The sequence below is a fragment of the Delphinus delphis genome, chromosome 5 (genome assembly GCF_949987515.2).
Source record: "Delphinus delphis chromosome 5, mDelDel1.2, whole genome shotgun sequence".
NCBI lineage: Eukaryota > Metazoa > Chordata > Mammalia > Artiodactyla > Delphinidae > Delphinus > Delphinus delphis.
In genome coordinates, this window is record NC_082687.1 from 128793021 (window position 1) to 128805780 (window position 12760).

Genomic DNA, 12760 nt, shown 5'->3' on the forward strand with positions numbered 1-12760 from the left:
ACTCTACTCCAATAAAAATTTTTTAAAAAAAGCATAGAAAAATCCTATCATATGACTGTATTCAGGGGCGCTCACTTTCTTCTTAACCCTTCCTTGTGTTTTCTTTTTTTCCTTAGCAGTATCACCTGCCTTTTGATCATCTGATTTGTCAGGAATTTGTACCACTTTACTCTTATTGTAATGACTGATGTCTAACCATTTAATTGGGGATAGTAGGAGTAGCAATGCCAACAGGGTCCAATTTCCAAAGTCAAAACTTGTAAATACTGAGTCATTAAGGCCCTGAAAGTAAAAAATTTCAAAAAGAAAGGAAGAAAAGAAAAGAAACAAATACAAAATAAAACAAAAAAGAACTCCTTCCTCCCTTTATGTTCTGGTTCTGTCTAGAAGTACTACACTGTGAAAATGTTGACTATATCAACAAGTGCGACTTTAAGTCACTCTGAAGTCTCCAAAAGTGGTTAGTTGCATCTGGCAAATATTTACTCACACCTTCATATCCATGGCACGTTGAAACAGAAAGTTGAAACTCCCCAAGAAAGTGGATGATGTGTATTGCATACTCAGATACCTTTAGTGGCAGCCACAAATTTTTAGATCATTTCAAGATGCTATAGTTAAGATCTTCTTTAGCTTAGACAGCTGTATGACTTAGAACAAGAATGAAGAGCAAACCCATTATAGACTCCTGTAGCTGTGAAATCCTCGAGGGACTCTCAATATCTGTACCTGGAGAATTGGGTATAGGAAATTACAGAAAGCAGAAGTGTGTGTGCCTGGATGCTGTGGCCGTGACTACTAGTTGCCTAGGAAGTATCCATTCTCCCCTTCTTTAAAAATGGAGCTCCAATTTTATTCCAGGCAACTAAGTGCCAAAATTAAGGGCTTTGTTTTGCAGCCTCCACTGCAGCCAGGATGAGTCTTACTGTAACATTATTAAGTATGCTCTGACTCAGCTGAAAGGGCACTATTTTCATGATCTCTTTTTACTTCTTTTCTGCCAAGTCTGTGGACAATTATCTTATGAAGCAACCTTGAGTTTGAGTCTCATGCCATTTTCAGTAGTGTACAATTAAAAGACTTGGTTTCTCATGTGCATAGAGCTACCACACTGACCTTGTATTCCTCTCTCTGATTTGTGTGTGTGAAAGAAGAGCAAACTTCTTCTTGGTTTAAAGATTCTTTTTATTATTTCTCACTTTTATACAGCCAAGTCAAGCCTAATTGATTCAATTTCTATTTGGACATAAGCAGATGGAAGCAAAGTCATTCCAGCAAGAAAAAAGGCACAGTCCAGGGATAGCATACAGAGTTCAAAGTGTAGGAAAAAAGGATGGACAGGTGTTTCTCACTGGCAGCTACCAACCTGTATTATTAAAGCCAGTATAACAACTTTTAAAAAAAATATTTTATGCATTCAGGTGGAACATATACTCTCCAGTCACCTTTGCAACGTCTAACATTTATTTTGCTCACCTAAGCTCTGAACGCATTTTAGCGTCAGACATTTAAGAGCATAATAAGTAGTCAATTAAACCTGAATGAAGTCTGCATAAGGGAAAAAAGTTATCAAAATAGTTACAACAGAATAACAGTGGAAAATTGAATATTTAATGGTAGATCCTCTCCATGCCGTCACACGAAGACGTACAGACACCAAATTCTGACAGAGAGACAAAGCTAAGCAGGTCCACTTGTGAGACGAGGAGTAGGTCTTCCTCATGTTTGGAGTGCGATGATGACCTTATTGAATGACACTTAAGAGATAAAATGAAAGAATTGTAGGCTGTGGTCAGAGACTGAAATTCTCAAGTTTAAGTTTTTAAAAGTGATGAGAATGAGTAATGCATATGCATATGAAGGTTTGAGAAACAGCTGTTTACAGATTGGGTGTAGCGAGCTCAGGTGTGGCTAGTTTCTAATACTGAATGGCTGTTGAGAGCCACTGCCACTCTTGCCAAAGTGATTTCTAATTATATGGTTGCAGACTTACTGGGTAGACTGCCATTTGAGAACAAAGAATAGCGTGTTAAGGGTATTAAATATGCAGTGGGATAAGTCTATCAATGTTTTTCCCCCTAAGAGCTGAAGGGACACGGGAGAAGCAGAGGCTAATAGAGAGATGATGGTAAAGGAACACTATGTTGTCAATGGAAAGTCCATTTCAGGTTCTGGAGGAAACTGGAAAAATACAATTCTCACTGTCTGTGGATAAATTCACTTTATTTTTATTATTTTTATTTTTATTTTGCAGTACGCGGGCCTCTCACTGCTGTGGCCCCTCCCGCTGCGGAGCACAGGCTCCAGACGCGCAGGCTCAGCAGCCATGGCTCACGGGCCCAACCGCTCCGCGGCATGAGGGATCTTCCCTGACTGGGGCACGAACCCGTGTCCCCTGCACCGGCAGGCAGACTCCCAACCACTGCACCACCAGGGAAGCCCTAAATTCACTTTATTAATTCTAAATATCAAATATCTTTTTCTGGTGAACTTATTATTCCCAATAGTAAAAGTAATAAAATGAAAATTCACATTGGGACATTCCCCAAAGACACACTTCAAACTGATTGTTCAAACTAGCTCAAAAATACAAAATTGGTCAAGGATTCTATTTCATTCTTAACATCAAAACCTGTACTTCACTCAAATATAGTTTACCGAAGCCTCTTTCTATGGGATTCAGAGAATTCATTCATGCATCCTCCCATTAGGTTAAGCTTATCATAGTAGATGAATTTCAAATGAAATCAAAGCTTGCTCTTTAAGTGTATTGAAACTAAGACATGATTTTCTAATTTTCAAGGATAGCTAGTGTCTTTTATTTATGAGGATTTTAAGAGGCATTTATTAATTATAATACTTAATTCATAAAATATAGAATGTATTTTACAATTTTAATTATATTACACTGATAATTAAATTTTACCTTCATTTTCCATCACATATTCAATCTGTGTTTTTCTACACATCTAGGCTCTTACTTTCTAACACTATTTGTTTCTTTGTTAATTAAATAGATGATTTCAGGTACATTTTAATGCTTTTACTAATTAATAAAATTCTGGCATGTCAGTATCAAAAATTCTAATTTAAAATACATATGCATTGTTAAAATATAGTGCTCAAATATGAAATTACACTTTAATGAAAGCTTTCCATTTTAGTTGCTTATATTCTAGGAAACTTAAACTAACAATGTTGTGGTGGTAATTAATGGTGAAGGAAATTAAAGATGTGTATTAACGTAAAGTGTATTATAATATTAAGTTAGTAAAATGCTGTTCCTACAAAATATAGTTTACACAAAAACTAATAAATATTTGCATATGAATTTCCCTCAATTAACTTAATGCTCAAATTCACTTACTATCATGATTAACTCTAATATTAGTGTTAATAATTGCTTCTAAGTGCAAATAAATGGTAGGTTTTAACAAATATTGGTGAAAATATTACTAATATGATCAAGATTTTGGAGAGCTACATAAAGAGAAATGAGCTATTTTTCTTGGATACACATTGCAACTTCTTCAGATACAATCTATGCATTTTGTGAATGTTGCTTCTGTCCTTTTAAATTGACAAAATGGAGAAGTTGGAAAGAGAAATTGTGGGCAGAAAATAGTAGACTTCTATAAATTTAGATTAGATAAACTATGTGGCCTCATGAGAATTGTTTTAGGTCTGCCGTATTCTAATTATTAGAATCAAATCTTCTTGTGATGTGCTACAGTGCAAGGACTCAATTTTTCAGCAGTTATCAGCACTTTTTTTTTTCTGGAAGTGAAGTCTCTAACATATTATTCCCACACTGGCTGTTTAGGCCTCCTTCTCAGGTCTGCAACAGGCTCTTCTAACCTAGGAAGAGATCCAGGTTCGTAGGTTCTCTTCAACTACCATTAATTCATATTAAAAATTTCAACCCCTGTTATCTGTTTCCTCTCATTAAAACCAACAAAACTGAAGAAGAGCAATTTCCCTACGAGGGAGAGAAACAGAGCAAAAGAAAAAGTAGGGCTTCCCTGGTGGCGCAGTGGTTGAGAGTCCACCTGCCGATGCAGGGGACACGGGTTCGTGCCCCGGTCCGGGAAGATCCCACATGCCGCGGAGAGGCTGGGCCCATGAGCCGTGGCTGCTGAGCCTGCGCATCCGGAGCCTGTACTCTGCAACAGGAGAGGCCACAGCAGTGAGAGGCCCGCGTACCGCAAAAAAAACAAAGAAATAAAAAAAGAAGGCATAAAAGATTCTTTACACTAAAATAAATGAATGATATGAAAAACTAAGCAATATGTTGTTTAGGGATAGAAATTTGTGGAAAAATTTAAGGAAATTTATAAGAATAAAAGCATAAAATCATGGAAATTGTTGTCTCTGGAGTACAGGAAGATAGGGTAATGTGGTCAGACACCTCAAATTTTTAAAGAATGTAATTTATTAAAATGTAACTGAGGGACTTCCCTGGTGGCCCAGTGAATAAGACTGCAGGCTCCCAATGCAGAGGGCCTGGGTTCAATCCCTGGTCAGGGAACTAGATCCTGCATGCATACTGCAACTAGAAGATCCCGCATGCCACAACCAAGATCCTGCGTGCTGCAACTAAGACCTGGTGCAACCAAAATAAATAAATAAATTTTTTAAAATGCAACTGATTTGTATTGTGTTCATGAATAATGAAATACGTTTATGTTTACAATAGAATTTTGTTTCATTCAATATGATTTTAGAATAGACTTTCAGAAATTTTTGTGCCTGCCTTGTGGATATATAAGAAAATAAACTCCATTGTGTTATTGGGCTAAAATATTATATCACTGTTTTACACGTGATAATAAAAATTTAGCAAAATTCTACTGCATTGGAATTTGGAAGAAAAAAAGCTGCTAAATGACATGTTTTCTTTTTTATTTGAAAGAGTCGGCCACCACACTGCACATTAGAAAAAGGAAGAAAGGAAAGTTAATTTATTATTTTCACCTACACTTTACAGGAATTGTCAAATAGCATGAATCATTTATAAGCCTCTTTTACATATACTTTTTTGAGTTATTTTAGGCAGACTATAAATGAAAAAGTATTATGATGCCTGTGAAAAACCGCCACCTGGTGGAAGTCACCAGGAACTACAAGAACAAATTTTTTTTTTTTTTTTCCTTCTGGATGTTTATCTCCCCAAAAGGCGAAAGTGGGAGATGGAAGGAGAGGGCGCTTTTTTGTTTGTTTATGTCACAAACATTATTTTGGACAAATTATACTATCTCCTAAGTGAGTAATGTGAATAATATAGTACAATTTCTTAAACAAAAAAGTACAGTCAATAGTCAAGTGCTATGAAAATAGTGTAGTGCAGTGCATTTTATGAGAAAAATAGCTTTTGATAACAGAGGCCAAAAATAAATCTGCTAAGTTTCTATTATCATCATTATCATTAACAGATTGTAATAGTCTTAAGTATAAAACAAATGTAACTACCAAACAATCACAATTGGAGTACATTTCAGCTACCACTTAGTTATCAAACACAGAAAAAGAGAGAAGCATTTCCTAATATACCATTGTACCTATAATAGTATCCTACATCTCATGATATTTATCTTAGCCTTCATCTTTTAAGTTTTATTTGCACTGATAAAAGAACATCCAGACTACTGATTTAGCTGTGGTATTTCTCAACTTTTCATAATACTGAATATCATTTACACACTTTTGGTCATTTATATTCTGTTCCTCTTATTTAGTTCAAAAATGGGGAAAAAAAGTCATATAATGCATTTCTTAAACTAAAAATATATTTGTTCACTGCCTGGTGCTGTATAGATAGAAAAAAGCACCATCTATTACATTCAATATTATTACTTATATGGAGGAAATAGCTGAAGTAACAATGGTTTAAGGCTTACCACAATAATTCAAACCCTTTTGTAAGATTAACTATATAAATTCATATGTAAAATAAAGAGAAGTGTTCTCTATATTTTTCAACCCCAAATAAAATTTCACAGCTTGTGAAATACCTTAATTTTGATGTCTGGTGTGGGTGTCTTGGCCCTAGAAAAGTTCACTAATCCGAAGTAATGTTATATTTACTTAAAGATCCGTAGTATTCCTGAATCGAGAGAATTGACATGTAGAACCTAGAGGACAGAAAAAGAGAAGATAACATTCTACGGCAAATGGACATAAGAAAAGAAGATATAGATCTATATTCTGGAATACCTGGGAAGTCTAACCTCTTTTTCAATGAAACCTCTTTATTTGGATTGCTGAGCACTTGGGTGAAGAGAATTCTCCTAAGAACTTGGGATTAATCTATAAAGAGAAAAGGTTTAAAGACATTAACAATCAACTTCGGGAAGGAATAAAAATAATAATACATGATAATGAAACATAACAGGTTAAGATGAAAAGATAAGATAAATGACAGTGATGTTGTCCCATTAATAATTTGGTTAGGAGAGACTGGGATTTATTTTAATGTAAAAGTCAAAATAAGAGATAAGGGGTGTAAGTTTCCAAATCATCAGTTGATGGACTTATCAAACAGTAAGGTTAAGATAGCTGCAACAAAAAAGTTATAAATAGACAAGAAATCAGAAGTGAAACTGGAATGTCTTCTTTGGATGTGAGTAGATATCTCTATGCCCTGCAACTGCAGAGAAAAAGGCAACTGTAGTTAAAAAAAAAAAAAAGACACACACACAAAAAACACAGAAAAGTTAGAGCACCGGCTATTAGAAGTAATATCTTTAAGCAGAGAATGAATCTTTGAACAAAAACCTCAGTACAGAAGACTAGAAAACGTTACTGTAAGTTTCCCAGGCAGTATTTATGTCACACTGATGCCATTAACCTATTCAAAGCTGTACAGAAAAAGAGGAAAATTATGGGCTATCTGAGTCTAGACAATCAGAATTGTATGCTGTTGCAGCTGTGTGCTATACTCTTGCTGGTTGTCCGCCAATGCACACTCACTAGATCCATTCTTGATGAGACATATTAACTTCTTGCTACAGATTCAGGAATTTCTCATTGACACACACTCATTGAGCTTACTACCTAGAGTAAATCTGGTTAAATTAATCTCTTTTTATGAGTTTCTGATGTGAAAACAAAACCCAATATTTTTTACTCTTTTTATGACATCATTCTCACCATAGTTCTTAACACATTTTCATTTTACACTTTAATCATTTAACTGAATACAAACCTGTACTAACTTCTAAATCCAATTTTCTTCAAAATTCAAGTGAGCTTTCAGTCTTTGAGATGGATTTGTGTGTATTTGTGTGTGCAAACATGTTTGCTTTCTGAATGTAGAAATAGGAAAGTACTTTTCCATGTAACTACTAACAGCATCACTTCTAACATGGAAATTGATGACCCTCGTGATTCATTGATCTCAGAGCTCTGCAATTTCCTAAATACAGGAGAACTTCATCCAAATCGTATTATTTTTTGTCCAATTGTTATTTTTATTTTATTATTATTATTTTATTTTTTGGCCATGCCATGCAGCATGAGGGGTATTAGTTCTCTGACCAGGAATTGAACCCATGCGCCCTGCAGTGGAAGCCCAGAGTCATAAGCACTGGACCGCCAGGGAAGTCCCAAAATCATATTCTTTTATCTTTGTTGATAGCTATATCACAGATATCATCATCTCCTAGAACTGCTAGAATAAAGATTTTAATTTTAGAGTGTATGATCTTCCCAACTCTCCCACATCTTTATACTTAGTGATTTGTCTCTGCCTCCTTATTGTAAAATTCAGATCCTTACCAATGTACCGTTTTCAAAGACAATTAACTTTACATCATTAATTCTTGACATACCAAAAGTGGATTCCTATTAGTCATTTGAACAATGCCCATGAAAATAGTCCAGGATTTTCATATCTTTTATTTACTACTGTATCTACTAAGTCAATCTTGAGAATGGCCCCATGAAGGCAGTTGTTTAAGTTGTCACAACTTTTCATGCTTCAGACATGAACTGTGCATTGGAGACAACATAGTAAGGCATTAAACTCCACGATGCTCTTTTGCTCAAAATGTCTCACAAATGAAGATAATGTGCACAAAAAGCTATCCTCATCAAGCTTACATTTCTTCCTAAGTGAACAAACATATAAGCTCTGTTCCATCACTATTCCTTTCATATCCTCTTTTCCCCAGACCAATCAGTCTTGCCCCAAGTATTGTAAGTCATCATTAGTCAGCAGTTTCATTATTACACGTCCCATTATTTGCAGGATTGCTTTATTATTATTATTTTATAATCAATGTTAATTATATTAATACTATGAGCAATGATCAGAGCAGAGTATATTTGTATAATGCCTCTATTGAAGGAACACTTCAATTACTTGTAGATCAAGTTAGGCCTGGGGTCTTTGGAACTTTTCTCTAATTCAGTGAAGAAATAAACCCCTTCTGGCTCTCTCGGCTTAGTAAATTTCTTTATTTGAAAACTTTATCCTCTGAAAGAATCATCACAACCAACTCTGTGCTTAATTATAAACATGAATCAAACTCTGAAAGCTTTTGTACAATCTGCACTTTCTTAATCTATGTAATACATCAAATTTTTAAAATGTGCATTATAAATTATACCTTCACTTATAATGTGGTCGTTCAGCTTGCGTTTTTTTGTATAATTCTGATTTCCCTATTCATGTTTTCTTCCAGTTTTACTGAAGTATAATTGACATACAGCACTGTATAAATTTATGATTTGATCTACATATATCATGAAGTGATTATCACAATAAGTTTAGTGAACGTCCATCATCTAGTATAGATACAAAATTGTTTAAAAAAAACCATTTTGCCTTGTGATGAGAATTCTTAGGATTTACTCTCTTAATTTTCATATATAACATAACAGTATTATTCAATATTTATCATGTTGTGCCTTACATCCCTAGTATTGATACTTATGTGTCATATAACTGGAAGTTTTTATCTTTTGACTACCTTCATTGAACTCCCCCTCTCCCCACCCCCTGACTGATCTCTTTTTCTATGAGTTTTCTTGTTTGTTTATTTTTGAAGTATAAGTAACCTTCAACGCTATGTTAGTTCCTGTTACATAACATAATGATTTGATATTTCTATACATTTTAAAATGATCACCAGGATAAGTCCAGCTACAATATGTCACCATACAAATATGTTACATAGTTATTGACAATATTCCCCATGCAGTACGTTGCATAACGATGATTCATTTATTTTGCAACTGGAAGCTTGTACCTCAATCTCCCTCACCTACTTCTTTCCTCCCCCGACTCCTTTCCCCTTGAAAACCACCTGTTTGGTTTTTTTAATTTTTAGCTTGGTTACTTATGGCTCACTCATGGGTAATTATGCGTTCTTTATTGGTCAAAAGTTATACTTAAACTTCCTTAACCAGTTAGATCTTTACCATTTACCACTGGATATGTATATGCCTTGGATGCTACTATTATAGTTCAAGGAGCTGTGTTTGCCCCATTTTCAGACAAGGCCTAGTAGTTTGTATATCTCCTCTCCAATCACTCTAGAGAGGACATAGCCTTGGACATTCCCTGAGTCTTCCAGATTGCCAAGGGTGAGTATGATTTTATTTATAAGAGTTTATAGGAATTGGCTTTAGAGGAGTTGCCTCTGGGTCAGAGTAGCTTATTACTTAGTATACGCTCTGGGATTGTGTTCAAGCCCCCATACAGGTGGGGCTTCTGCCTTATATTGATGAGTCTGTGTGTGATTTGTTGAATGCTTTATTTGCAACTTAACTAGAACTAACACATTAACCACTTTCTCCTGCTTTAGACCTTTCAAAACAAATTAAAAAACAAAGTTAAGTCAGAATATCATTGATTTAAATTGATCAATACAGCCAACAGTATATGGAAAAAGTCTTTAAGGACATGTGGGTTGAAACTAACTTCTCTTTTGTATGGTTTCTTAAATCTTTAATCAAAATGTGTTTTTTATTGTTTTCCTCAGCATCTTCACCTCTGCATAAATAAGTTAATACTGTTCTTGTTTTTGCACAAATAAGTTAATATTGTCTTTGCCTGTATTCGTTTCCTGAGGCTGTTCTTAACAAAGTACCACAAACCAGGTGGCTTAAAGCAACAGAATTATACTCTCTCACAGCTCTGGAAACATTAAGTCCAAAATCAAGGTATCAACAGGGCCATGCTTCCTCTGAGATTCTTGCATCTTCCTAGCTTCCGATCACCGCTAAACCTTGTTACTCCTTGACTTGCATCTGCACTGTTCTAATCTCTGCCTCTCTGGCCACAGGGTTTTCTCCCTGTGTGTCTCCGTATACACATGGAATTTTCTTCTTCCTACAAGGACACCAGTCATATTGGATTAGATCCCATCCTACTCCAGTGTAACTTTATCCTAACTAATTACATTTGCAATGATTCCATTCCCAAATAAATTCATATTCAGAGGTACTGGGCGTTAGGAATTCAAAGTATTTTCTTAGGTACACGATTGGACCTATAACATTATTTTTACACAAAATGCTACAAGTAGTACTTAGAAGCCCTTTCTTTCCCTCTTTGAGACTTAACCTATCCCCTTAGAGTGGGACAGATGAAAGGGAAAACTTAAAATAACTTCTGCCCAAACACAGCCCTCACTTTAGTCTTTCCTACCAAAGCTCCAATTTAAGAACTTCTGACATAATCTAAATATTCAGTTAAAAGGTAATGAAATGTAGGCCAAAAAAGGCCATGTGACTTATCCAGAGTCATATTAATCATTAACAGAGCTGGGATTCTAGTTTAGGAATTTTGAATTTTCAAGTTTAAATCATTATCCAAAATGAAGTGATGAACTCAAAGTTTCATCTGTATTTGTTTTGGTGTCCAAGAATCAGGGACATGGGATGAGCCAGCATCATAAATCTGCATCATTTTTCTAATTCATGCATGGACCCAGTCGTGTGCTGAATGTAATTACAGTAAAGTTAAACTGCATTTTGAAGTTTACATCAGAATTCTAGAAATAAAGAAACCAAGAGTAAAAACCAGATTAAGTCAGAGTGACAGCTATTTAAATTAGGAAGCACAGGACTTCCCTGGTGTCGCAGTGGTTAAGAATCCACCTGCCAATGCAGGGGACACGGGTTCCAGCCCTGGTTCGGGAAGATCCCACATGCCGTGGAGCAACTAATCCCATGTGCCACAACTACTGAGCCCGCATGCCACAACTACTGAAGCCCGCGTGCCTAGAGCCCGTGCTCCACAACAAGAGAAGCCACCACAATGAGAAGCCCGCGCACCGCAAGAGAAGCCACTGCAATGAGAAGCAGCGCATTGCCCAAGCCCTCACTCGCCACAACTAGAGAAAGCCGTGCACAACAACGAAGACCCAATGCAGCCAAATAAATAAATAAATGAATTTATAAATTAGGAGGCACAGCCAAGGTTATGGGGAAAGTCTGTACTCAAACAAATCTTCTATAAACCCATTTCCTTGTTTGCAGTTGTCACTGTATCTGCAAGAGACACTGAGCTCCATTTATTCCATTTGAGAACAACCAGAAGACATAAGCACTATTAGGTAAAACTGCCCATCTTTCCAGATTTCTGATCTAAAACTTCATCATTGGTTTCTGACTGCTAGCATCCTCTCTCCATGCAGAAGTTCTTAAATCTATAATCAAAGGGTTAGAGATTAACTCCTTAACTCTTGTTTCCTTCAATATTTAACATCTTTAAAAATTCAAACTATATACTCTATGTTAGATAATCATCCCCAAGAATAGGTCTGGAATCCTTTAACATTAAGAAGCAGAGATTTTAGTCCCAACCCCAAACCAAGAGGTTTAAAGACTCACAGATCAATGCAAGAACTGTCAGAAGAGATGTTCCACCTGACTACATTTCTGAAGCCTTGTTATTCTTTGTTTTGTAGTCTGATGCATGGCTCTTTCTCAGCGTGTCATATTTTAGCCTTCCTTTTCCAGTTTCACACAGTGCTCTTTGGTCTTGACTAATGGCTTGACTTGGCTTTCGGGAGTAACTTTCCTCTTGACTCTTACATAATTCCGGGCACATAAACCACTCTTCTAATTGTTGACCACAACTTGCCACCGCGGTAACTCCTGTTTTGAAGACTTTGTGAGGGGTACCAGCTGCTCTGTTACACTTTGCTTCCCTCCTCTGGCAATAACTAGTCATTGCAGTTAACCTCTCAAATTCTTACATATCAGTTGTAGTTCCTGACTCAGTTTACTAATTTATTCATTTGTCCATTTCTTCAAGAAAAATTTATAGATTACCAATCAATTGCCAGACACAGACAGGTTATGAGGACAAAAAGCTGTATAAAATCATATTTTTTTCTTAGCCCTATTGATCTGACAGTATGGGGAAGATAATCATTAATCAGGGCTTCCCTGGTGGTGCAGCGGTTAAGAATCCGCCTGCCAATGCAGGGACATGGGTTCAAGCCCTGGTCCGGGAAGATCCCACATGCTGCAGAGCAACTAATCCCGTGTGCCACAACTACTGAGCCTGTGCTCTAGAGCCCGTGAGCCACAACTACTGAGCCTGTGTGCCACAACTACTGAAGCCCACATGCCTACAGCCCGTGCTCCGCAACAAGAGAAGCCATCGCAATGAGAAGCGTGCACATCGCAATGAAGAGTAGCCCCGCTCACTGCAACTAGAGAAAGCCCGCGCACAGCAACAAAGACCCAAAGCAGCCAAAAATAAATAAATAAATTTATTTTAAAAAAATCATTAATCAAATCA

The 12760-nt window shown here is 36.2% G+C and overlaps 1 long non-coding RNA gene across 3 annotated transcripts in view; it reads right to left on the bottom strand.

Annotated features, from left to right (window-relative positions):
• Window positions 1-1177: 1177 nt before the first annotated feature.
• Window positions 1178-12760, bottom strand: part of LOC132425607 (uncharacterized) — a 57104-nt gene continuing 45521 nt past the window's right edge. For 2 of the 3 annotated variants that reach the window (XR_009519470.1, XR_009519468.1), the window contains exons 3-4: window positions 6012-6131; window positions 1178-1757 (exon numbers count right to left, since the gene is read on the bottom strand). This is a non-coding gene — a long non-coding RNA (uncharacterized lncRNA). Of the gene's footprint in view, window positions 1758-6011; window positions 6132-6227; window positions 6307-11841; window positions 11971-12760 lie in introns of those variants that run through there. The other variant, XR_009519469.1, reaches the window with a different exon arrangement.